The sequence below is a fragment of the Rutilus rutilus genome, assembly GCF_951802725.1.
Source record: "Rutilus rutilus genome assembly, chromosome: 12".
Classification (NCBI taxonomy): Eukaryota; Metazoa; Chordata; class Actinopteri; order Cypriniformes; family Leuciscidae; genus Rutilus; species Rutilus rutilus.
The window spans coordinates 17,343,681-17,368,503 of NC_140217.1; the positions used below are offsets into that span (position 1 = coordinate 17,343,681).

The window sequence follows — 24,823 nt, forward strand, 5'->3', positions numbered from 1 at the left end:
GTGAAGGACCCAAGTAGAGCATAGATATCATATAAAGGCTAGATGTCTCGTCCGCGCTGCTGGCCAATGGAGCTCGACATCCGCACACGGCGGCCATCTTAAGACAGGATGCTCGTTCACTCATAACATGGTGCATGTACTTTTAAATAACCATAACTTGCTCAATTTTATACCGATTTTCAAAGGGTTTGGTTTGTTATAAACGTCAGAGATGTAGCTATTATACTGCATACATATGAATAATTATGTTCAAAATGTTTAAGCATTCAGAATTATAGCCACGTTAATTACGTTTGTAAGAAACCAAACCGTTTGTAAATCCGTCCAGATTTCAGCGAGATAAGAGGATTTGTGTGCGTGCTGCTCACTCACCTTAATTCACAGAGTCCTGTCCTAAGATGGCCGCCGGTGATGCCGGAAGTGACTCCGCCTTAAGACATCTAGCCTTTATATGATATCTATGAAGTAGAGGACGCATGTGCAGTTACTTTATAAAAGGCACTTAACTGTGACACCCCATCGATCATACTGCACATTTTCCTTTTTGTTTAAACCAATCATTGAAGTGTGTTAAATTATAATTCATTTTTATTGTTTTTTTTAAATAATTGTTTAATTTTTTTTTTGTTATGTAAAAAAATGTTGAATTAAAAAACAACTGTACTGTAGTTTAAAATTATAATATGACACCACACCTACTGTACCTACTTTGTTCATAACAGCAATCGCTGGAAGCCACTTCTGCTCATCAGATCGCATAGTTTATTGGAATATGAATAGAAATAATGATTTTGTCTAAATAAATGAAACAAACTTCTAAATGTATCAATATTCCTCCAATTATGCACACTTCTGGATTAAAATGCCATTTGGATGCTGTTCAGTGAAGCTGTGTGAAGACACGTTAACAGGTGTGTCTGAATATGAATGCATGTTATTCTTTTCAAAGCATCAAACATTAATTGATCGTTGATATCCTGTACATGTAGTGGTCTTGATTTTATAAATGCTGAGTATATAAAGCTCATTTAAATGTAAGCTTTTAAATGACCCGGCCTCTTACCATCTTAAAGAACCATCTGTGAATATACCTGGATCTTCTCTGAAGTTCACAAGAAAATATTCATAATGTGACAATGAGTAACTTTCAATACCATTCAATAAAGACAAAAACACAGTATGTGCCAATTAACCAAATGTTTATTTAAAAGATTTTTTTAAACGCCTGTTGTGTCAAATTCCACCCAGCAAATGGATTAGACCCTAGTGTTGTACTAGTTATTACTTTGTATTAAAATTATCTTTACAGCATTACCCCTAAGATTATAAAAAGCATTTTTATAAATTATGTACTAGTTTAGCCTGAATGTGAATGTTAGCTATACTGTTCCCATGTCTTAGTGCTTTAATAGGTTATTTGCGTGTTAGGTCAAAAGTTTATTACCTGCCTGGTTCAGATTACACGATTTTAGCACGATTTTGGCACAATCCGTTTGACGTAGGGTGTCGTGGGGATTCGTAAACGACAATGGGTGTCGGGACGCAAGATTCGATCGTTTCATCTCATATAGCGTGTCATAGTGGGCGACAACCTCTGCGATGCTTCAGGACATCATGACAGAAAGACTAGCATGTTTAATTTTTGAACGGTCCTCCACGACGGGTTGAGTATGTGAGCGAGAGTGAGAGTGCGAACAACAGTGAGTGTGTGTGTGCGCCAGTGAGCGAGTGTGTGTGTAGTGAGCAGGTGTGTGTGCGCGAGTGTGTGAGCGAGGGACAGTGAGTGTGTGTGTGTGCTTGAGTGAGCGAGTGTGTGTGTGTGAGAGAGTGAGTGAGTGAGAGAGCGCAAGTGAGTGAGCGAGGGACAGTGAGTGTGAGTGTGTGTGTGAGTGTGTGCGAGTGAGCGTGTGTGAGTGAATGTTTGCGAGTGAATGTGTGCGTGTGACGACATGCGATGACTGGTCGGAAAGCAACGTGTAGTCTGACATGTTTCTTGTTAGGAGTCAAAATCGTGTAATCTGACACCGTGACATTTTAACAGACACAAAAATCTTGTAATCTGAACCAGGCATTATTCATTGTGTCAGGCTGTCTGTTGCGATGTGTTCATTGCGCGAGTTCATATCATGATGACGATGAAAATTCGATGTATCGTTCAGCCCTAGTTGTGAATACATTTTGTAAAAATGCTCTTTAGTTGAATGAGTGGGTAGCTCTGAAAAGAGCCGTTGTTGCCTTTAAAAGGACATTTGGCTTCAACTTTGGAGTTCCACCTGCAGACCTTCTCTGAGGTTGCTCAGGAGAAGCTGGTTTCCCTCTGTGCTCAGGTGAACTCCGTCTCTGCACAGATGGGAGAGGCCGATGTTTCTATGCTGAATGGCGCGCATCTGTCTCCGTGGATATCCTGAGGGCAGAGGAGGTAAAATATATATGATAATGTTAGTGAATTTATTTGAATTGTTCTGATTCTCCAAGACTTATTAAGCAGCATAGTTGATGGGTCAAATGTAAGCCTGGCAAAATACCATTTTTGCTCTGTCACTTCTGAGAACCATCATGCACGTTAAAATCAAAGCTTTTCACATCAAATCATACACCTTTGAACAAAACCCATGGTTTTTCCTGCATTTAACTTTTTTAGCATTTATTAATCTTTGTCAGTGATTTTTAACATTTACTAATACTGGTACATTGTTAAAATTAAAAGTTTTAAGTGCTAACATTAGTAAATACAGTGAACTAACATGAATAAACATTGAACAGCAGTTTTTAAAATAAATAACATTGTCAAAAATAAATAAATAAAATTAAGTTCATACTGGAGTGATTAACATCATAAAGCGCAAAGCAAGTTGTTGTTAGCTACCTGTTAATTTTATTCAATTGTTAGCTATATGGTAGAAAATTAAGACTATTAGTTTAAATAAACCTTTTGATGCTACTTTTTTTAGTTTAACTTTTTAATATCAATATAACAAAATTATAATTTTATCTTACAAAACTATGAAATCCACTGGTAAAATCTGCTCTTTTTTTAAATAAGAGGGCAAGATAGGACAGCAGTGTCTGTTGGCCACCAACGAAGACCATTTTTGACCTGGGAAAAACAATGAAACCGTTGTATAATAAAATGCACTGAAACACTAGACCTTATCAGTAGTATTGACAAACTTTACCTCAGTCTGCTTCTTCCTCTGCTTCTTCATTCTTCAGCGTTGTCCTCAATGCCATAGATATTTGGACCTGTTCTCCGGGCATGAAACTAATAAATTAACAATGGGATCACTAATACACCCGGAACTAATAAACAAAAAAAAGAAAGAAATATAGAAATAAAACTTACGGAAAGAAATTGGCACGTAATCTGGTATCCAGCTCGTCATCGTCATTGATGTAGCACACGTGATCTTCTCAGACAATCTGACTTCATTTGGCTGGTTCCTGAAAAACATTAAAAATCAAAATTAGATTCAAATATAACATTTCGATTCAAATGCGGTTATGAAAAGCAGTAGTACACCGACTGAAGCAAAATCTTTTAACACTTAGCTTTAGAAGGTATATTGCACACTCGTATCCAGACAGGACTGCTATGGTCTCCCAATTCTTCCTGCAACTTTATAGAAGTGCACATATCAATCATAAAATAGCAGGGGACTGCATATCCCGCACAGATTGTCACAAATTGTGTAGATTGAAATCAATTCAAGTAAAATGTATGTTATAAGGTCAAAATCAAACATTACAATGGTGTCTTGCTACTTCTCTCTTTCCCTTGTCTTTTATAACTTACTGCCACTGTTGCTCAATGACTGTCTGTGTCCTCCCTGGAGCTGTCACACTACTCCTCCATACTTCCTGCTGCTGCTGTGGTTGCTCCTTCCTCGTAGCTCAGTGGCATAAACCATAAACATGACCTAACCACAATCTCCTAACCACAATCTAACCGCAACATGACCATACGCGCCAACCCGTTTGATTAAGGCTGTCGAAGCCCTGCTGATGTCATGTATCCAGGTCCATTGGCAACGGTTCCGTATGGCCTACCTAACAACCCGACCATACGCGCCCAACCGTTCAACTAAGGCTGTCGAAGCCCCACTGTCTCATTTAAAGCAAGGTTCAGTGGCAAACGGTTCCGTATGGCATACTAACCTACCGCAACACACAACAATACTGGTCCATCACAAAAACTCATTTACGCAAAATACAGTACACGGGATTGTGATAACTATGATAACTATGCAAGACACCTGACTGAAGGCACAAATCCGGATGAGAGATGTAAATATGATCCAATAGAGTGTTCTTTTTGGTTGTTGCTGTGGTGATCAGTTGCGTGTATCCTTTAGATTTAAACAATTCCAGAACAGTTTTTTTCCCTGCGCAGAGTAGATCCTCATTAAAATCGCCACAGATTATTACAGGATGTTCGTCCACGATGTCCAAATAATCCAGCAGACTCTTCAAGTTTTCCAGGAATCCTTCGAATCCGTAGTGTGGTGGCCTGTAGACAGCAGCGATTGTTGCTTTGATCGGGCTATCTACTTTGATGACGACGTACTCCAGATCGGTCACATTTTGTACAAACTGCCTAGGCTGAGCTGAAATATGCTCTTTGCAATATATTGCAACTCCACCGCCAGCTTTCTGCGCAATTTCTTGGTGTGTCGAGTAGGAGACATGTCTGTTACGCAGAAACATGTTGTATCCTTCCAATTGGACGTGAGGTGTAGTGAATGATCCGGTCAGGTGAGTTTCCGTCATGCAAAGAATATCCGATAGAAGCAGTTCATGATGGCATCTGATGTCTTCAATGTGGGATGACAGTCCTTCTGTGTTGTGATGAATGATTTTAAGCGTTTGATCCATGTTGGCTTCCCTCACCTGCTGCAAAAGTGGCATGATTCCTTCGAATGTTGCTCTGGTCATGTTATCCAACGAGGCTGTTACTGCAGGATCAGCATATATCTTCTTCTCATTGAAGTCTGTGATGTGCAATCCACGAAGTGAGGTCGTTCTGCTGAGGGCAACGTAGGCCATTCCCGGCTCGAAAATCTTCTTCAGTGACACCACGGCATTCTCCATTGTCATGCCTTGGACTTTGTGAGCTGTGCAGGCGTAAGCTAACTTGATGGGGAATTGTCGACGAACTGCTCCTTTCCTAAGAGGTTCTTCGGATCTCTCGATGTAAACCAAGTTGTCTTCTTCACCTTGTACCCTTTTGCGGTGTTTCTTGCCTGCATTTGGATTGTCGAGCTGTAGTCCTAACATTTGCACGGTGTCGATTCCATCTTTTGTCTTATTGACAATGTTTGAAATCTTTCCAAAACACCCGTTGACAATTCCGTCTTCAACATCCAGATTCCTAGTCACCATTATGCGTACTCCCAACGCAATTTGTATGGTGTCAGGCAAGTCGTCCTTTTTTCCAGTGATGGGCTTCATTTGTCTCTTCATCCCTCCTGTTCTTGGGTCTTTCCTGTAGTCTTCTGCATCGATGGTAATGATGTCAGTGTGAAGAGCATGGATTGTTTTAGTATTGTGTTCGTGAACTTCCTTGTTGGTGGCAAATATGTGCAGTGCATCACACGGGCAGTCTTTGGGGTCCTTCACAGCCTGGAGTAGCAAAGCTCCATCTTCTTCAGCAAGATTTCCAGTCTTCTTCTTCACCCGTAGACGGTTTAAAAGTTGGGCAAAAGCCAGGTCTTCTTTCTGACGCATGATCTCAGTGAGGGTAATCATTTGAAAATGGTCTTTCCAGAAGTCCAAAACATCCTCTTCATACACGCAGAGTGGTTTGGCTTTACCCAGAGGTGGCAGTTGGAAAAAGTCACCCACAGCGAGGACAGAGATTCCCCCGAAAGGTTTCTTGCTCCCTTTGATTTGCTGAAATCTCCAGTTTACGTAGGCAAAAAGATCCTTTGAAATCATGGACACTTCATCGATGATGAGAATCTCCACGTCGCGTAGTCTTGCTCGTAGTTCATCCAAGGCATTTCCAAGTCCTTGATATGGTGGCTTCAGATTCCTTGGAAGTTTTAAGATGGAATGCAGAGTTTTACCGGATATGTTGAATGCAGCCGTCCCAGTAAACGCACTCAAGAGCACCGTAGGCACGGACAGATCTCCTTCCTCCCGTAGTCGAGGCAGTTGTTGCAGAATTTTGGTTGCTTCCGTGTATATGCACTTGATGACGTGTGATTTGCCACATCCAGCACCACCTGACACGAAGTAGAAAAACTGTTCTGGATTTTGACCCCACACACGCTTCTGACACCACTGGCAGACTGTGTAGAATATGGCTGCCTGCGTCTCATTTAGACTTCTGAACATCTTCCTAACAAATTCGATGCTCATCTGCGGTGCCTCTTTTTGTGGCACGACTCCATCTCCATGTTCAAGAATCTGAAATTCTGGGACATCATCTTGTACATCCTCATCATCTGGATTGATGTCTTGTTGTTCTGCAACGCACTCTAAACGATCAACTTCAATTTCAGGTGCAAAAGCGGCCCATGCGTTCTCGGGTGGCCCTTGCTGTTGCAGCTGATCGAACGCCTTATCCAACTCGTCGCTGTGTTTTTCAAACTTTTCCTTGAGTGCTTGCACTACACCGCAGACAGGGAAAAGCAAACCAGGCTTTGTCCAGGGTAGTTCCACCTTTGCACTCTTGTAAAATGTTTCATATGTCGGAAATCTTGGCGGTTTTAGCTGTTCGTTGCTCCGATGTGGCATATAAAGCTTAAGTAATCTACTGTAAAACTTTTCGGGTTGTTTTTCCTCCGAATAACGTGCATACCTAATAACTGCAGCCTTCCCAGTTCGTTTCTGAAAAAAACCCATGCCGTTGAGCAGCTGGTGAACATTCTTGCCTTTCGTTTGTTGACCATACACGATGCGGCACTCCGAAGCAAATTCTGCCAGACACATCTTCTCAAAGTCACGCGTTTGAGGCCTTGCTCTGTATTTATCTATCATCCCTGACATCCACACATCCTCCAAATCAGGATTTTTGTTTTGTAGGACGCTTAGGGGAAGACTCATCTTTAGCGCGTCATCATCCGTCGGTAGAAACACAACACTTCGTGAACACTTTTTCAACGGTAAGCTGCATGTTCGTGCCACAGACTCCTGAGCGCTAACTTGCCTGTGTTTGGAGTAGGCTTGCATTATCTGCTTCATCTCATCTTCCTCGCTGACGTTTGTCTCACGCACACTCTTGATTACGTTCTTAAGTAAATCGCCCATTTCATGCTCCGGCTTGGAAATATACGAAAGCATATACATAACGCAGCTAAAAGCGTCAAGAACGAACTGAATGTCCATATTAGCGTTCCATGCCCTCAACAAATCGGGATTGTATCCATTCACCCATGACTCCTTTGGATCACGCTTCAGCAGAATCACGTTGGCATTGGACAGTGCTTCGACGTTGTCATTGTAGTCATCGATGGACAACTTACACTTTGTCAGTAGGTCTGACAAGCTGTCAAAGGAGGCTTGGGGGTCATTCAACTGATCCCACACCGGCTTGAGTTTTGCCCTGGCTTCGCTCATTGCTTTTTGAGCAGCCTCCCGTCTCAATTTCCTTCTTTCTGCTTGTTTTTGGGTTTTCTCATGCTCTTCTTCAAACATGCAGCTTCCAGATGGAGAAGTGTCCGTGTCATCCTCTTCTTCAGGACGCTGTGGTCGCGGACGAGTGATCGTGGTGCTAGACACCGGTAGTTTGGGGAACCCAAATCGACACAATAGATTTCCCTTCTTACAGGACTTTGAGTGGTTCCTGCTGTGAAGCTGGACCTCTGTGACGATCTTGTGAAGCTCAGGATCAGCCGAGGGATCGGGCAACTGGCAGGTTATGTTGCGGTCAATAAAGTCACAAACATCCTTATCAGAGTCCTTTTCAAACTCGGGTGCATCCTTTATCCAAACAAGAAGATGGATATGTGGGCTTCCTCTAGCTTGAAACTCCACTCGGTAAAAGTAGTCCTCAACTTTACCAATGGGTTGGGCAGGCGACAGAAGCAGATGAGTCATTAGCGCATCCACCCGTTTCTCAAACATACGCATGACAGTGACCGGATTGCTTCGGAGGATTTCACACTTTGTCGTCCAGTCAAGCTCGGAGAAGTCGACGTGTTCACCTTGCTGGGCCTTGATTGCTGTAATTACTTCAGGCCATCTCATTTCGGCTGCACTGAATGTGCAAAAAAACGTAGGGGTTCCTAACTGTCTTATCATAGCCTGTAGATCCCTCAAAGTTTTCTCCCAATACGATGGAGAGCCTCTCAGCGGTTGCATGAACCGTGTGGCGTCTCTGTTGTGTACCAATCTTTCAATCTCCCGATTGTCTTGAAGCAGTCTGTTAGAAATTCTTCGGCCGTCTCTTGTGAGAGGTTTGCCTTTTCGCAACTGAATAGACATGCTGTTTCTAGCCAGTTGCGTTTCTGTTACAAACTGTGCAAAGAAAAGATAACTCTGATCTTTTGCAAAACGCGTGTCCACGCTGAACAATCTCACGTTGAAATACATACTGGGAGATATTGAAATTTGTCTTTCCTCGTCAATGGAATTCTGTCCAGTGGGGAATTGAACAGGGAATGCCATGGCTTCCAGCTTTGGGATTTTGAAAAATCCAACAGGCTTTTGTCCTTGTGCAGGTGCGATACTAAATATTCCCTCACCGTACGACAAGATCTCCTGTCCGATGTCGGGTGGCTGCATGCACGTGTCTAATGTGAGCCCGGGTCGAAGCTCATCCTTTTCCTCGACGCTAACGTGTTGCTCATCCTGCTCAGCAACATCGACTTCTTGTTGCATCTCAGAGACTTCAGCTTCCTCGTCTAGGTGACTTTCAGAGACATCAGCTTCCTCATCTAGGGGACTTTCAAATACAGAAGTTTCTCTTATGGAGATATCCCTGTATTCCGAATGCATTGCTTTCAGCTTCGATAAAGCTGCAAGCACGTTATGCATATTCACTGTGTGGAACTGCTGGTATCCTTTAAACTTAACGTGTCTCTTCAGCTTCACCTGCAGCAGCTGGGCCTCACTTCTTGGTCTTGGCAGAGAGTTGACAGTCTTCTCCATCTCGGAGGGCACACACACAACGGCACCACGTACTGCTCTCTGCTGTCCTTTGGGTAATGCAATTATTTTTGCAAATGGTAAAATTTTTGCAATGAGTTGACGTTCAAGGACATTTAATTCATCCAATTCCGCAGGGATTGGTGGCAACTCCAGTTTGTTGGCTGCTGCAATTGAAGACATCTGCCCTCTCTTGAGGTGGCTGTCACAAGTGTGGCAAATCCATTCCTGTCTTCTCTCTTCCGGAACTACGCAGGAACCTGAGCAGGCATTATCACAAGCGTGAACATACTTCCCAGTTAGGCAAGACGCTGCAACATGAACGTTTTTGGCATAACTCGTTCTATTGCAGACCTTGACTTGATTAGGAAACAGGGCTCTGTGACAAACTGTGCAGACATGTGTAGGACCATGCTGAATCTTACACCGGAATGCATGTATGGCACTTTCCATCACTTTGTTAACACAAGGCTGGGGTGTTTCCTGGCTGGGACGGATGTACGGTTTATATTTCCTTTTTATCCGGAGTGCGCATTGCAATCGATGAAGAACGTGATATGCAACATCACCGGCACACTTCTGGGTCTTGCGCAGGGTACATCGCAGGATGTGATGTGCTCTGAACTCTGGGTCACCTGCATATCTTTTAAACATGTAGGCTTTCATTTTCCTCTGAAAGAGAGTATCTGTGCTGTACCTCTTCTTCATGTACTCTTTCTTCTTCTTTTGGAAGAGAGCATCTGTGCTGTACCTCTTCTTAATGTACTCTTTCTTCTTCTTTTGGAAGAGAGCATCTGTGCTGTACCTCTTCTTACTGTATTCTTTCATCTTCTTCTGGAAGAGAGCATCTGTGCTGTACCTCTTCATGTTTTCTTTCATCTTCTTCTGGAAGAGAGCATCTGTGCTGTACCTCTTCTTCATGTTTTCTTTCATCTTCTTCTGGAAGAGAGCATCTGTGCTGTACCTCTTCTTCATGTTTTCTTTCATCTTCTTCTGGAAGAGAGCATCTGTGCTGTACCTCTTCTTCATGTTTTCTTTCATCTTCTTCTGGAAGAGAGCATCTGTGCTGTACCTCTTCTTACTGTATTCTTTCATCTTCTTCTGGAAAAGAGCATCTGTGCTGTACCTCTTCTTCATGTTTTCTTTTATCTTCTTCTGGAAGAGACCATCTGTGCTGTATTTTCTCACTATAGACCATTTCATTTCGTTTCGGAAGAGAACATCTTGATTATACTTTACCCTATTTGCTTCTTTTTTCTTTGATTGATATTGCAAAGAAGTGGCATACCTCCGTCTCTCACAATCCCTTTTTTTATCTTTTCTGGTGGCATAAGATGCAGCCGTGTCCTTAGGTTCTCTGCCTTGTTTTGACATTTTAAATGTTTTACGCAATTCTTTTCTTCTTCTATGCTTATTTGTTTTATCTACCACATCTCGCTTTTCAGCTCCTGATCCAACAAAATTTATTTTGGCTCCAACATTTGTTGCTGGTTCTGGTAGAGCTGAAATCACTTGTGATACCGGTTCACAAACAGATGTTGAAGGCTGTTGGACAGACTGTTGCTCTGCTTCAAAAGACACAGGCATAAATTCATAGCTTGTCTCATCACCACGATCCCAGAAGATCTTGAGAACTCTGTCTGCCATGTCACTCAGGTGAGTGAAAGTCAACATGACAGCAGTTCCATGACCAGTAGGATGTGGCAAGCCTGCAGCAGTCCTCGAGTGAGAATCAAAGTATCCATACCGTCCAGATCTGTCTCTGAACACAGCAATACACTCTGGAGCAACAAGGAGCAGAGCATGCCTGACATTTGTTGAGAGACACTGTAGCCTTTCAGCGAGAGGAATCCACCACTCTTCAGTGCCAGGGGTCCCTGTGGCTCTGAGGTATCCAAACATCACTTCTGACTTCAGCACATTATGTGTCCGGTGAAATGATGCAACGCTCAATGGTACTTCCTCCATTGTCAGTTGGTTGCGATTAAACCTCTCTTCAGCAATAAGCTGCATTTTAATATAGACATAACACGCATCTCCCTCCTCTAAAACTCTATCAAGGTCAGGCATCTTGAACGTAATCCCTTCACTCTGATTAGCTAAAAATGTCAACGCTACACATGTGCACTGATGATTTCTCGAGAAACTGTCATACCTATCATCACCCTGACAATGAGATGCCTGCACAGACAAAACCCTGGGTGCAATATCACCACCTTCTGCATACGTTCTACCCGAAAACTGAGCTACAGCTGCACTGGTGCTTGCCTGGTCAACCTGTAAATAATCATTCTTGGAATTAGGCTGTTGGTAAAAATGAGTGTTATAGAATCTTAATCTTAAATTTTAAATTGCACTTCATAGTGTTTGGGACAAAGACATTATTGCTAAACAGTATTAAATATAAAGTAAAAAACTAAAAAGGCATTTAAAATTAAAAATGAATTAATTAATTAGTGATTAAATTTAACAATTTCCATTGTAATAAATGTGCTATACGGATTTGCATGTGTGTGTGAAAGAACCGCTTGTATGGAAGTCAAATAATGAAAAACATTTTTTTTTTTTTTTTTTTAAAAGCTTGTTGAATTGCACTACTTGAAAAAATTTACATCATAACATTATAATCTTGTTCATACCAGAGAAAGCTGCTTACATGTACAAAACTGACTGTGAAGACTTAAATGTAAACACGGCTTAGGGGCCGACCACACCTGACGCGTTTCTCTGGTTCAAAAACGCGAGGTGCACAGCACTTTACATTACACAGAACGAGCATTGCGCTGCGTTTGTTATGTTGCTAGGCAACTAATGATACAGCTGTCCTGACAGTCAAGTAAATGTCAAATCAGCCTTTTATTACCTTTATTTACTTTCTGTTAACATTGTGGTAGTTACGGTTCGTGAAGTCGTTAAGCTCCTGGTAACCCGCGAGAGCACCACGAGTTTATCCTCTATCATCGCACTCTACTGGCGTTCAAGCAAATGTCGCTTTCATCAATTAAACGGAAGGCCCGCCTCTCACTTCATTCGATTGGACAGTGGAAAAAAACGCGATGACGTCGAGCGCTTTTTCCGCTCGGAGTTGCTTTTTTTCAACTTCAAAAACGCGAGGCGCAGCAGGCGGTAAAACGTGAGGCGCAGCAGGCGCATAAACAGTGCGCAGAACGCTCGCTGCCATAGGAAACCAATTGAAAATAGGCGCCTCTCACTGCAAAAAACGCGTCAGGTGTGATCGGCCCCTTATGTGTCTTTATCAGCTTTTTCCATACATACATATATATATACTGTTCATTTTATTGCTCTATCATATTTTATCTTTAATTTTTATTGTAAAGCACATATTAAGTCAACAGCAGTGAGTTATTTATTTGTCATTTGATTGATTAACATTCAACAGAAGTATGCTCTCTCTCTCTGGTCAGATAACATTAATAATAAGCTACATGCCTCGTTTTACTTTCTTTGCCATTGACATACGACTGAACTACAATGTGCTCTACCAGCTCGCACGCATCTGTGCCACTGTGTGCTCAATCCACTGCATGTTTTTCTCTGATCAGCTTGCGTACCACAGCTATGTGTTATCATATTTAGTTAAATATTCCACTAATAAGATTCATTTACTTCATAAACAGCCTTCTTTTTTATCCCCTGTTGTCAGTGTTTCTTTGTCTGCACACAAACACTGTACTGTAGCCTACACACACTGCCTGGTATTGGTTATTGGTTTCGGACAATTTTTACGAGTAGGAGTACATGAGCTCACTATTGGGCACGGTGCATCCCTAATGGAGATTATCAATCGGCAACCTACTGATATTCATATACTTATAGCAAGTGAGCATTGTTGTTTTTTTTGTTTTTTTTTTATCTAGAGCTGCACGATTAACAGAAATTAAATCGAAATTACAATTTGGCTTAGCCGCTCAATCGAGAAGGGTCTTGTAAAACCTGCTGAGGTATTATTAATTCGTGGCCACGAAACAATTCACCTGAATATTCAACAATTCACAAAAAAAAAGGAATAAAAAGCTGTACGAGAATAGTCGGCCTTCACTGAAGAGCTATCTTCACAGGTAAGAAAAACAGTTTAATAATTATTATTATTTGTGGCCATGAAATAATTCACCTGAATATTCACCTATTCACAAAAAATAAGTCTTTAGCATTCACTAATTAATATCAAACTGTTTTTGGCCACATTGTAATTCGTTAAATCAAAATGAGGGAGGGAATTAGTTCAACGTGTCCACGATTTATTAAAACGAGGGAACAAATAAGTCGTCAATTTAGACGTCGTTATTTAGATCAGTGGACAGGGCGGAAGACCGATTGTGTTTTATAGATTAGTAGTTTGTTCATATAAAGTGTTTGATAAGCAAGTACATGTTTAGGAAATGCATAATACAAATTGTATGGGTTAGTGTAATGGTAAACGGACTCTGCGGGTAAAACTGTTGTGATGAAACTGCGCATGCGCGGGGTAAAGCTGTGGCTCTGCAGACAGATATTATTGTGCTGCGATCAGTGGCGCGGATACTATGTTTGTTTCTGGCTCACGCACAGCCTTCACTCTCGGACGCACGCTTTCTTTGCCCGCTTCATATTAGAAAACTGGTCTAACGTTAGCGGTCTCTGGTGGTGCAAAAATGTGCATGCAAATGTGGGTGCAAAAATTCAATGCACGGCATTGACGCCACTTAACCAAGCAAAATGTTTCACTAAGTTACGCAATTTTTAACAGTTAATCGATTAACCATGGACACCCCTAATATGCACAGCACTGAGCCACTTAACCAAGCTTAACCAAGCAAAATGTTTCACTAAGTTACGCAATTTTTAACAGTTAATCGATTAACCATGGACACCCCTAATATGCACAGCACTGAGATAAAAGCGGATTGACCCGTTCACAGTTAATGCTACTCCATCTCTGCAAGCACTATAAATTAAAATCTTATCAATTTGCGAGTTAAAATTTGATGTGGTCGCATTTGTGAAATTGTGACAGCCCTAGTCCCAAACATTAAGGTGCCCTGAAATGAGCCTGTTGACACAGATATCATTAGTACCTGGTTAATCCTGGAGGGTCTGGTCTGGTCATCCTCCAGGTCCAACTTTCTCCAACGAATTTTTTGAGCCTGAGATCTCTTTCCTTTCCGCGGCATCCTTTAAAATATGAAGACATAAAAAGAAATGACAAAAAACTATTCTTGACAAATTTATCTATTTAACTAAGTAATTTCAGTGAATTAACTAACTTCTAAAAGTAGAGAATTTACTTTCAAGTCTCAAATCATAAAAAGTAGCCATGGATTTCTACTCAAAATTAATACATATGTAAATACACTTATTTGTTAGTGAAATTCATTTTAATTTGACATTCTCACATAGGTAGGCACATACTTTGAATGTTCTCCAGATGTAACAGCTGTTGAGCTTGAAAAGATAAAACCTGTAGTACTCTCAGGAAGAAAACAAACAGTTAAACAAGAACAACAAAAGAGACACTGTGTGAACTTGTAAATTGCGATTAAGGTTTTTTTTTTTTTTTTTTTTTTTTTTTTTTTGGTGGTGGTGGTGGTGGTGGGTGCCTAAGTCGTGTGTTGGGGTGGGGGTGGAGGGGGTAGGTGGGGAGGTGGGGGGGGGGGTGAAGGTAGAGGACGTGGGGTAAGAAATTAAATAAACTGCTCTCTGTAAAAACGGCAAAACCCAAGGAACCTGAAAAAATATAAAAACAGACATATTAAGGCACAGGGGCTACAATTATGGCGGTGGGATGAAAATACCATTATTCAGCTTAAGAAACAATATTAATACTAACCAGAGAGAAAAGTGCCGCAGATAGTGCAGGTTGTGCTCTGATCAGTCAGTCTGAAAAAAATAATGAAAACATAATGAAATATGACTTTATGATAATGATTATGATACTTTATGATATTTTATCTATCTGTAGAATACAGATAATTTTAGAAATTTATCTCAAGAATGTCTTTTGAAATACCATTTTTTTTAAGAAGCCGAGTTAAGTCAAATAGTTTGGAGAATGGATGGGTAAATGTAGTCTAAATTATTTGTGGCATAAACAAAACAGTTTTTTTCTAATCGCTTTTTCTTTTTCCCTGATCATTTTTAAACTATAAAGATTTTCTTATCAACAAGCCAAATCTGAAGCATTTTGCATTTGTGGCCATGTCCGTAATTAACCCTTTACCTTTGAAATGCAGTAAGGAATGCTTGCGAAAACAGTATTCTGAAACAGAGAAAAAAAGTGTCATAAAACTCAACACCACACTCACAAACCATGTAACTTGAACTTTCATTGCAAATAATAACACTGGAAAAAAAAGCTGAAGATGCTCAAATCACTCCAGTCTAAACTAAATGATTTCTACAAAAATGTTTGTCATTTTCTACAAAAATCTACACATTGTTATATAAATAACCTAAAAATACTGTAGTTTATTAAGGTGGACTCTTGCTGACCAGTATTAATAATAATAATAATAATAATAATAATAAAAAAATGGGATAAGCACTTCTGAGTTCTGAGAAAATTATGTTTGTAACACTTTACAGTATGGTTTGATTTAACATTAGTTCATGTATTAAGCTAACTAACATGAACTTACCATGAACAATACAGTTGTTCCTGTATGTATTAATCTTTGTTAATCTTAGGGGGAAAAAGAGAGAGAGAGTGAGAGCAAAACATTGCTCTGAAGACGTGAGAATGCGCGCGCGCTACCGGGGCGCTCTCTCTCTCTCTCTCTCTCTCTCTCTCTCTGCTTGTTCTTTCAGTCATCACTCACACTCACTCAAGGCTCTGGGAGGACAAAAATTGGATTTGGCGGCCAAATGTAGGAAAAACCCAGAAACAAAGCTGTATATCTACAGTGCAAAATGAAATTCTCACATACATTACATCTGCACTTTGTGGTTTATGATTAGAGAATTCTGTGACGGAGAGCGCACTGAAATCACTTCTCACCGGATTTCTTGACCGGTGACTAATCTAACTGCCTTTGATTGGACGTTGTATTTTTAAACTCAGCAGAAACGCGTGTGATTGGCTATAGTGCTCAACACTGCATTTGATAGCCTTGAACACTGATGTAATGCACCAATCGACATTATTTGATCATACTTCTTTTGTACCATAAAATACTAACTATAACTGAACTAAAATATAGTGAATTTATTTTTAATTGATCAAAGTTACACTCAAGGTGTTTGGTCGGTTTTGAGGCCGGTCGACCCACAATCTATAAGGAATATTTTAAGAAAAACATTAATTTTGTCTCTTCATCACTCCTCAAAATACTGTGAATCTCGTCAAGGTAGTAATCGATGCGTTATGCGTCACATCATGGTTTAATAATTACTAAAAATGCTGCAAATATGGTGAAGCTGCCGTCTCTATCCTAACCTTGAAACCCATTCAAACAGATTGTAAACGCGGATTTGTGTAACATGAAGCACGTGACAGCAAGGCGCGAAAGCAAGATTATCAACTCACTCTTGAGAAATACCAGTAAAACACTCATGGAACTGTCGTTATATTAAAAAGCTAAACACAGCAGAAAACATCTTACATACATTATATTGCACTTTTTTCGTTTATGACTAAAGAATTCCGTCAGTGAGCGCGCACTGAAATTTCATCACGGTGACTAACGTTAATCTAACGTTAACCGCCTTTGTTACATGAGGAAACTTCGACGCTGCCTTTGACATGAAGCGATCTGCACCAATCGACAATTTTCATTATAATATTTCTGCTTCCATGCATTAATGTAAAATACAAACGGCCAGTACCAGAGGTATACTTGTACATATAATCTACGGATGTTTTAGCTTAAAATAAGCACCAAAATAACACTCCTCAAGCAGTATTTAAGCTATTGTAAGCTACACAAACAACAAAAACCAAAGGACATATATCCATCAGACACACAAAAAATATGATGTTACGTTTTCACACAAAGATTGAAGTGTAATGTTACCTAGCTGTAGACATATCATTAACGTTACCCTCTTTACAGAGAAAATGGCAGCTTCAGTACAAATAAAAACGATATTAACTACAATTCATTACAATACGAATGATATTACCTACATTCAATTTAAACAAAGAGCTGCATTTGACAATACAAGGCTTTATAAAAGAGCATATTAGAAAACATCCGTCTCCACTTACCTCAAGAGAATAGTTTAGGCAGTTGACCAGCTCTGCTCCACTGAAGTCGATCTCGCAGCCAATCAGCGGCGAGCTTTGATTGTACAACCAATAGAATCGCACCTTCTAGTGTTGAATCGGTCATGCACGAAAGATTTGTTCATTGAAAACAAATCTATGACTCGGGATTATGGAGTTACCGCTCACTCGTTCACTCATCCACTATCCATATTGTGTGGAATTTAAGTGCACTATATCTGCGACTGCAAGGGGTGAACAAAGTAAAGTAGCCGTGTCCGCTCATTCGTTCACTCATTCACTAATTCTTATATAGTGTATGGCATCTGAATGTATTATATCTGAAAGGAATGAACGAAGTGAATTGAGTGAATTCGGACGAGTGCAGGAGAGCTCGAGCTGTCATAGAAACGGCTGTCATACGTATTCACGTGATTAAACTACTTTTATCTCACACCATGTTACTTACTTTAATATATATATAATTTAATATTATTATAGTTTAATAATGTAATAATAATATTAATAACAATAATATAAATAAAATTGGCTTTATTTTGTATATACCTCTGTGCCACCTTTGTAGTTTAATCAATTGAATTAGTTAATCATTCTTAATGTGTATAGTCATTAAATACTATAAACAAGAACAAACAAACAAAAACACATTAACAATGGTAAATTATTGTATTTATTGTAGTTTTTTTTAGTAGTTTGTTAGAAACTCTCACACTCACAGATGACATGGACGTTGAGTAATCTCAGGCGACCATTATGATTACAAATAACTAGGGTTGCTAGGGTATTCTGAGTGGTTGCTATGGTGTTGCTAGGCGGTTGTTAGGGTATTCTCGGTAGTTGCTAGGGCATTGCTAGGCAGTTGCTAGAGTATTCTGGGTAGTTGCTAGGGCGTTGCCAGGCAGTTGCTAGGGTGTTATGGGTGGTTGCTATGGTGTTTCTAGGCGGTTGCTAGGGTATTCTGGGTGGTTTCTAGGGCGTTGCTAGGCAGTTGCTGGGGTGTTATGGGTGGTTGCTATGGTGTTCCTAGGTGGTTGCTAGGGTATTCTGGGTGGTTGCTATGGTGTTACTAGGCGGTTGCTAGGGTATTCTGGGTGGTTGCTAGGGCATTGCTAGGCAGTTGCTAGGGTGTTATGGGTGGTTGCTATGGTGTTCCTAGGCAGTTGCTAGGATATTCTGGGTGGTTGCTATGGTGTTGCTAGGTGGTTGCTAGGGTATTCTGGGTGGTTGCTATGGTGTTGCTAGGCAGTTGCTAGGGTATTCTCGGTGGTTGCTAGGGCTTTGCTAGGCAGTTGCTAGGGTATTCTGGGTGGTTGCTATGGTGTTGCTAGGTGGTTGCTAGGGTATTCTGGGTGGTTGCTAGGGCGTTGCCAGGCAGATGCTAGGGTGTTCTGGGTGGTTGCTATGGAGTTTCTAGGCGGTTGCTAGGCTATTCTATGTGGTTGCTAGTGCATTGCTAGGCAGTTGCTGGGGTATTCTGGGTTGTTATGGTGGTGCTAGGCGGTTGCTAGGGTATTCTGGGTGGTTGCTAGGGCATTGCTAGGCAGTTGCTATGGTGTTATGGGTGGTTGTTATGGCGTTGCTAGGCGGTTGCTAGGGTATTCTGGGTGGTTGCTAGGTCGTTGCTAGGCAGTTGCTAGGGTGCTATGGGTGGTTGTTATGCTGTTGCTAGGCGGTTGCTAGGGTATTCTGGGTGGTTGCTAGGGCATTGCTAGGCAGTTGCTATGGTGTTATGTGTGGTTGTTATGGTGTTGCTAGGCGGTTGCTAGGGTATTCTGGGTGGTTGCTAGGTCGTTGCTAGGCAGTTGCTAGGGTGCTATGGGTGGTTGTTATGCTGTTGCTAGGCGGTTGCTAGGGTATTCTGGGTGGTTTCTAGGTAGTTGCTAGGCAGTTGCTAGGGTGTTATGGGTGGTTGTTATGGTGTTGCTAGGCGATTGCAAGGGTATTCTGGGTGGTTGCTAGGGCGTTGCTAGGGTGTTATGGAGTTATGGTGTTATTGAAACACCAAAGGCTTCTTGTCAATATGAATGATAGAAACCAACTCCCATGCCTGTGTGACATTCAGAATGGAATCCCTCTTTGGATTTTGGTTGCTAGGGTACTCTGTTTGGTTGCTATGGAGTGGCTTGTCAGCTGCCAATCATGAAACTCCAAAGGCTTGTTGTCACTATAAATGATTTAAACCAACTCCCATGCCTCTGCAACATTCACAATGGAAGATATCCCTCTTTGGATTTTGGTTGCTAGGGTACCCTTTTTGGTTGCTAGGGAGTGGCTTGTCAGCTGCCAATCATAAACTCCAAAGGCTTGTTGTCACTATGAATGATTTAAAACAACCCCCATGCCTCTGCGACATTCAGAATGGAAGATATCCCTCTTTGGATTTTGGTTGCTAGGGTACTCTGTTTGGTTGCTATGGAGTGGCTTGTCAGCTGCCAATCATGAAACTCCAAAGGCTTCTTGTCAGTATGAATGATATAAACCAACACCCATGCCTCTGTGACATTCAGAATGGAAGATATCCCTCTTTGGATTTTGGTTGCTAGGGTACTCTGTTTGGTTGCTATGGAGTGGTTTGGCAGCTGCCAATAATGAATCTCCAAAAACTTCTTGTCAGTATGAATGATATAAACCAACTCCCAGGCCTCTGTGACATTCAGAATGGAAGATATCCCTCTTTGGATTTTGGTTGCTAGGGTACTCTGTTTGGTTGCTAGGGAGTGGCTTGTCAGCTGCCAATCATGAAATTCCAAAGGCTGCTTGTCAGTATGAATGATATAAACCAACTCCCATGCCTCTGCGACATTCAGAATGGAAGATATCCCTCTTTGGATTTTGGTTGCTAGGGTACTCTGTTTGGTTGCTATGGAGTGGTTTGGCAGCTGCCAATGATGAAACTCCAAAGGCTTCTTGTCAGTATGAATGATATAAACCAACTCCCATGCCTCTGTGACATTCAGAATGTAAGATATCCCTCTTTGGATTTTGGTTGCTAGGTTACTCTGTTTGGTTGCTAGGGAGTGGCTTGGCAGCTGCCAATCATGAAACTCCAAAGGCTGCTTGTCAGTATGAATGATATAAACCAACTCCCATGACTCTACGACATTCAGAATGGAAGATATCCCTCTTTGGATTTTGGTTGCTAGGGTACTCTGTTTGGTTGCTATGGAGTGGTTTGGCAGCTGCCAATAATGAATCTCCAAAAACTTGTCAGTATGAATGATATAAACCAACTCCCATGCCTCTGTGACATTCAGAATGGAAGATTTCCCTCTTTGGATTTTGGTTGCTAGGGTACTCTGTTTGGTTGCTAGGGAGTGGCTTGTCAGTGGCCAATCATGAATCTCCAACGGCTTCTTGTCAGTATGAATGATATAAACCAACTCCCATGCCTCTGTGACATTCAGAATGGAAGATATCCCTCTTTGGATTTTGGTTGCTAAGGTTCTCGCTTTGGTTGCTAGGGAGTGGCTAGGAAGTGTTGAGGTGATTCATGATTGGCTGTTTGCTGCCCCGAGTCAACTGAGACCACCCCCATGTTTCTATGACAATTCAGTTCAGAGATATCCCTTTGATCTCTTTCAATGGAAGTCTATGGGACTTGTTGCTAAGGTGCTCTAAATGGTTGCTAGGGTGTGGCTTGATAGCTTCACAATGATCCTTAGAGACTGATTGGTCATCTGAGTAAAATGAGCCCGCCTCCTTGTCTCTCTGACACTGTGATCGTTCAATACAAAATCCCTATGCGATGTGTAAGTAAATGGGGCAACTTTGGGACGCTCCTGCCCCCCAGGGGTGCAACTTTTACCCCATTGTGAGGTATGTTCTTACAGAGCCTGTCAGCCTCTTCAAATGTGGCAAATCACACGTTTATCCGAAATCCTCCCTCAGAGCTACGAGTGGTCAAAGTTCGTTGCAATGTTAAGTCAATGGGACTTTTTTGGCCGCTTTTTCGCCCCTGGGGCGAACACCGCACCCCCGATCGCTTATAAAAGTCATAGCACACCTCTCCTCAATGAGCCGGTCGATTTGACACCTCATTCATGGGTCTGTGACAAACGGTGCGGGACGAGTTACGCGCCAAACTTTGTCCAGAATAATAATAATAATAATAATAATAAGAAGAATAATAAGTATGAGCAATAACAATAGTGATGCCTTGCTTTCAGCAAGCACCACTAATAAGTATGCAAGAGAACACTAATGATGCCTTGCTTTCAGCAAGCACCATTAACTAGAATGTACATTTCCTGAAGAAAATGTGAAATGGTGCTTGCAGTGGCAAAACTCTCCACTCGGTTACTAGGGTGTTGTACATGATTGCATACGAGCCAACAACCATGTCTGTACGATGTTGTGGATCAGAAATAAGGCTTCTATATGTTGCAATATGGTTGCTAGGTGGCTGTAAATGGTTGCTAGGATGTGAATACAAAGTTTCCATGGTGAAATTTACAGACTGTTTCCCAACCAAAACAAAAGAGCCAACCCCCATCTCTATATGATGTTCTGATGCAGAGACATGGGTCTTGATAAACGGTTGCTAGGGTCCTCTGTTTGGTTGCCAGGGAGTGACTTGGCAGGTGCCAATCATGAAACTCCAAAGGCTGATTGTCAGTATGAATGATTTAAACCAACTCCCATGCCTCTGTGATATTCAGAATGGAAGATATCCCTTTTTGGAATTTGGTTGCTAGGGTACTCTGTTTGGTTGCTAGAGAGTGGCTTGGCAGCTGCCAATCATGAAACTCTAGAGGCTGCTTGTCATTATGAATGATATAAACCAACTCCCATGCCTGTGTGACTTTCAGAATGGAAGATATCCCTCTTTGGATTTTGGTTACTAGGGTACTCTGTTTGGTTGCTATGGAGTTACTTGGTAGCTGCCAATGATGAAATCCCAAAGGCTTCTTGTCAGTATGAATGATATAAACCAACTTCCATGCCTCTGTGACATTCAGAATGTAAGTTATCCCTCTTTGGATTTTGGTTGCAAGGGTACTCTGTTTGGTTGTTATGGAGTTGCTTGACAGCTGCCACTGATGAAACTGCAAAGGCTTCTTGTCACTATGAATGATATAAACCAACTCCCATGCCTATGTGACATTCATAATGGAAGATATCCGTCTTTGGATTTTGGCTGCTAGGGTACTCTGTTTGGTTGCTAAGGAGTTGCTTGACAGCTGCCAATGATGAAACTGCAGAGGCTTCTTGTCATTATGAATGATATAAACCAACTCCCATGCCTATGTGACATTCAGAATGGAAGATATCCCTCTTTGGATTTTGGTTGCTAGGGTACTCTGATTGGTTGCTTGGGAGTGGCTTGGCAGCTGCCAATCATGAAACTCCAAAGGCTTCTTGTCACTATGAATTATATAAACCTACCCCCATCTCTATACAATGCTCTGATACAGAGATATAGGTCTTGCTAATAGTTGCTAGGGTACTCTGTTTGGTTGCTATGGAGTGGCTTGGCAGCTGCCAATCATGAAACTCCAAAGGCTGCTTGTCATTATGAATGATATAAACCAACTCCCATGCCTCTGTGACATTCAGAATGTAATATACCCCTCTTTGGATTTTGGTTGCTAGGGTACTCTGTTTGGTTGCTATGGAGTTGCTTGACAGCTGCCACTGATGAAACTGCAAAGGCTTCTTGTCACTATGAATGATATAAACCAACTCCCGTGCCTATGTGACATTCAGAATGTAAGATACCCCTCTTTGGATTTTGGTTGCTAGGGTACTCTGTTTGGTTGCTATGGAGTTGCTTGACAGCTGCTACTGATGAAACTGCAAAGGCTTCTTGTCACCATGAATGATATAAACCAACTCCCATGCCTATGTGATATTCAGAATGTAAGATATCCCTCTTTGGATTTTGGTTGCTAGGGTACTCTGTTTGGTTGCTATGGAGTTGCTTGACAGCTGCCAATGATGAAACTGCAAAGGCTTCTTGTCACTATGAATGATATAAACCAACTCCCATGCCTATGTGACATTCAGAATGGAAGATATCCCTCTGTGGATTTTTGTTGCTAGGGTACTCTGTTTGGTTGCTATGGAGTTGCTTGGCAGCTGTCAATGATGAAATTCCAAAGGCTTCTTGTCAGTATGAATTATATAATCCAACTCCCATGCCTATGTGACATTCAGAATGGAAGATATCCCTCTTTGGATTTTGGTTGCTAGGGTACTCTGTTTGGTTGCTAGGGAGTGTCTTGGCAGCTGTCAATCATGAAACTCAAAGGCTGTTTGTCAATATGAATGATATAAACCAACTCCCATGCCTCTGTGACATTCAGAATGGAAGATATCCCTCTTTGGATTTTGGTTGCTAAGGTGCTCGACAATTGTTGCTAGGGAGGGGCTTGGAAGTGTTGAGGTGATTCATGATTGGCTGTTTGCTGCCCTGAGTCAAATGAGACCACCCCCATGTTTCTATGACAATTCAGTCCGGAGATATCTCTTTGAACTCTTTCAATGGAAGTCTATGGAACTTGTTGCTAAGGGGCTCTAAATGGTTGCTAGGGCATGGCTTGATAGCTTCACAATGATCCAGAGAGACTGATTGGTCATCTGAGTAAAATGAGCCCTCCCCCTTGTCTCTATGACACTGTGATCCAGAGCTACGTTCAATACAAAGTCCCTATGCAATTTACCATAGTAGGAAAAGCATGTGTGTTTCACGGGACGTTCCTTCCCCATAGTAAGTCAATGGGGCAACTTTGGGCATCTCCTGCCCCCCAGGGGTGCAACTTTTACCCCATTGTGAGGTATGTTCTTACAGAGCCTATCAGCCTCTTCAAATGTGGCAAATCACACGTTTCTGCGAAATCCTTGCTCAGAGCTACGTGTGGTCAAAGTTCGTCGCAATGTTAAGTCAATGGGACTTTTTTGGCCGCTTTTTCGCCCCTGGGGCGAACACCGTACCCCCGATCACTTATAAAAGTCATAGCACACCATTCCCGAATAATCCGCACGATTTGACGCCTCATTCGTGTGTCTGTGTCAAAAGCTGTGGGACGAGTTACGCGCCAAACTTTGTCCAGAATAATAATAATAAGAAGAACTAGAATGTACATTTCCTGAAGAAAATGTGAAGTGGTGCTTGCAGTGGCAAAATTCGGCACGGTTGCTAGGGTTTTACTAGGTGGTTGCTATGGTGTTCTGGGAGGTTTCCAAGGTATTCTGGGTGGTTGCTAGGGGGTTTCTAAGTGGTTGCTAGGGTATTCAGTGTGGTTGCTAGGCAGTTGCTAAGGTGTTTACCATAGTTTACCATGATTTACCACGATTTACTATAGTTTACCATGATTTACTATAGTATGCCATGATTTACCATGTTCAAGTATGATTTACTGATTCAAGCATGATTTACCATAGTTTACCATGATTTACCACGATTTACCATAGTTTACCATAATTTACTATAGTATACCAGGATTTACCATGTTCAAGTATGATTTACTGATTCTAGCATGATTTATCATAGTTTACCATGATTTACCACGA

At 41.5% G+C, this 24,823-nt stretch overlaps 1 long non-coding RNA gene across 1 annotated transcript; it reads right to left on the reverse strand.

Moving 5' to 3' along the window:
• Positions 1-1,203: 1,203 nt before the first annotated feature.
• LOC311301598 lies at positions 1,204-4,633 on the reverse strand. The gene is made up of 3 exons (XR_014629482.1): positions 3,344-4,633; positions 3,177-3,262; positions 1,204-2,404 (listed from the first exon to the last, which is right to left on the reverse strand). It is a non-coding gene; the product is annotated as an uncharacterized lncRNA (long non-coding RNA).
• Between the last annotated feature and the right edge of the window lie 20,190 nt (positions 4,634-24,823).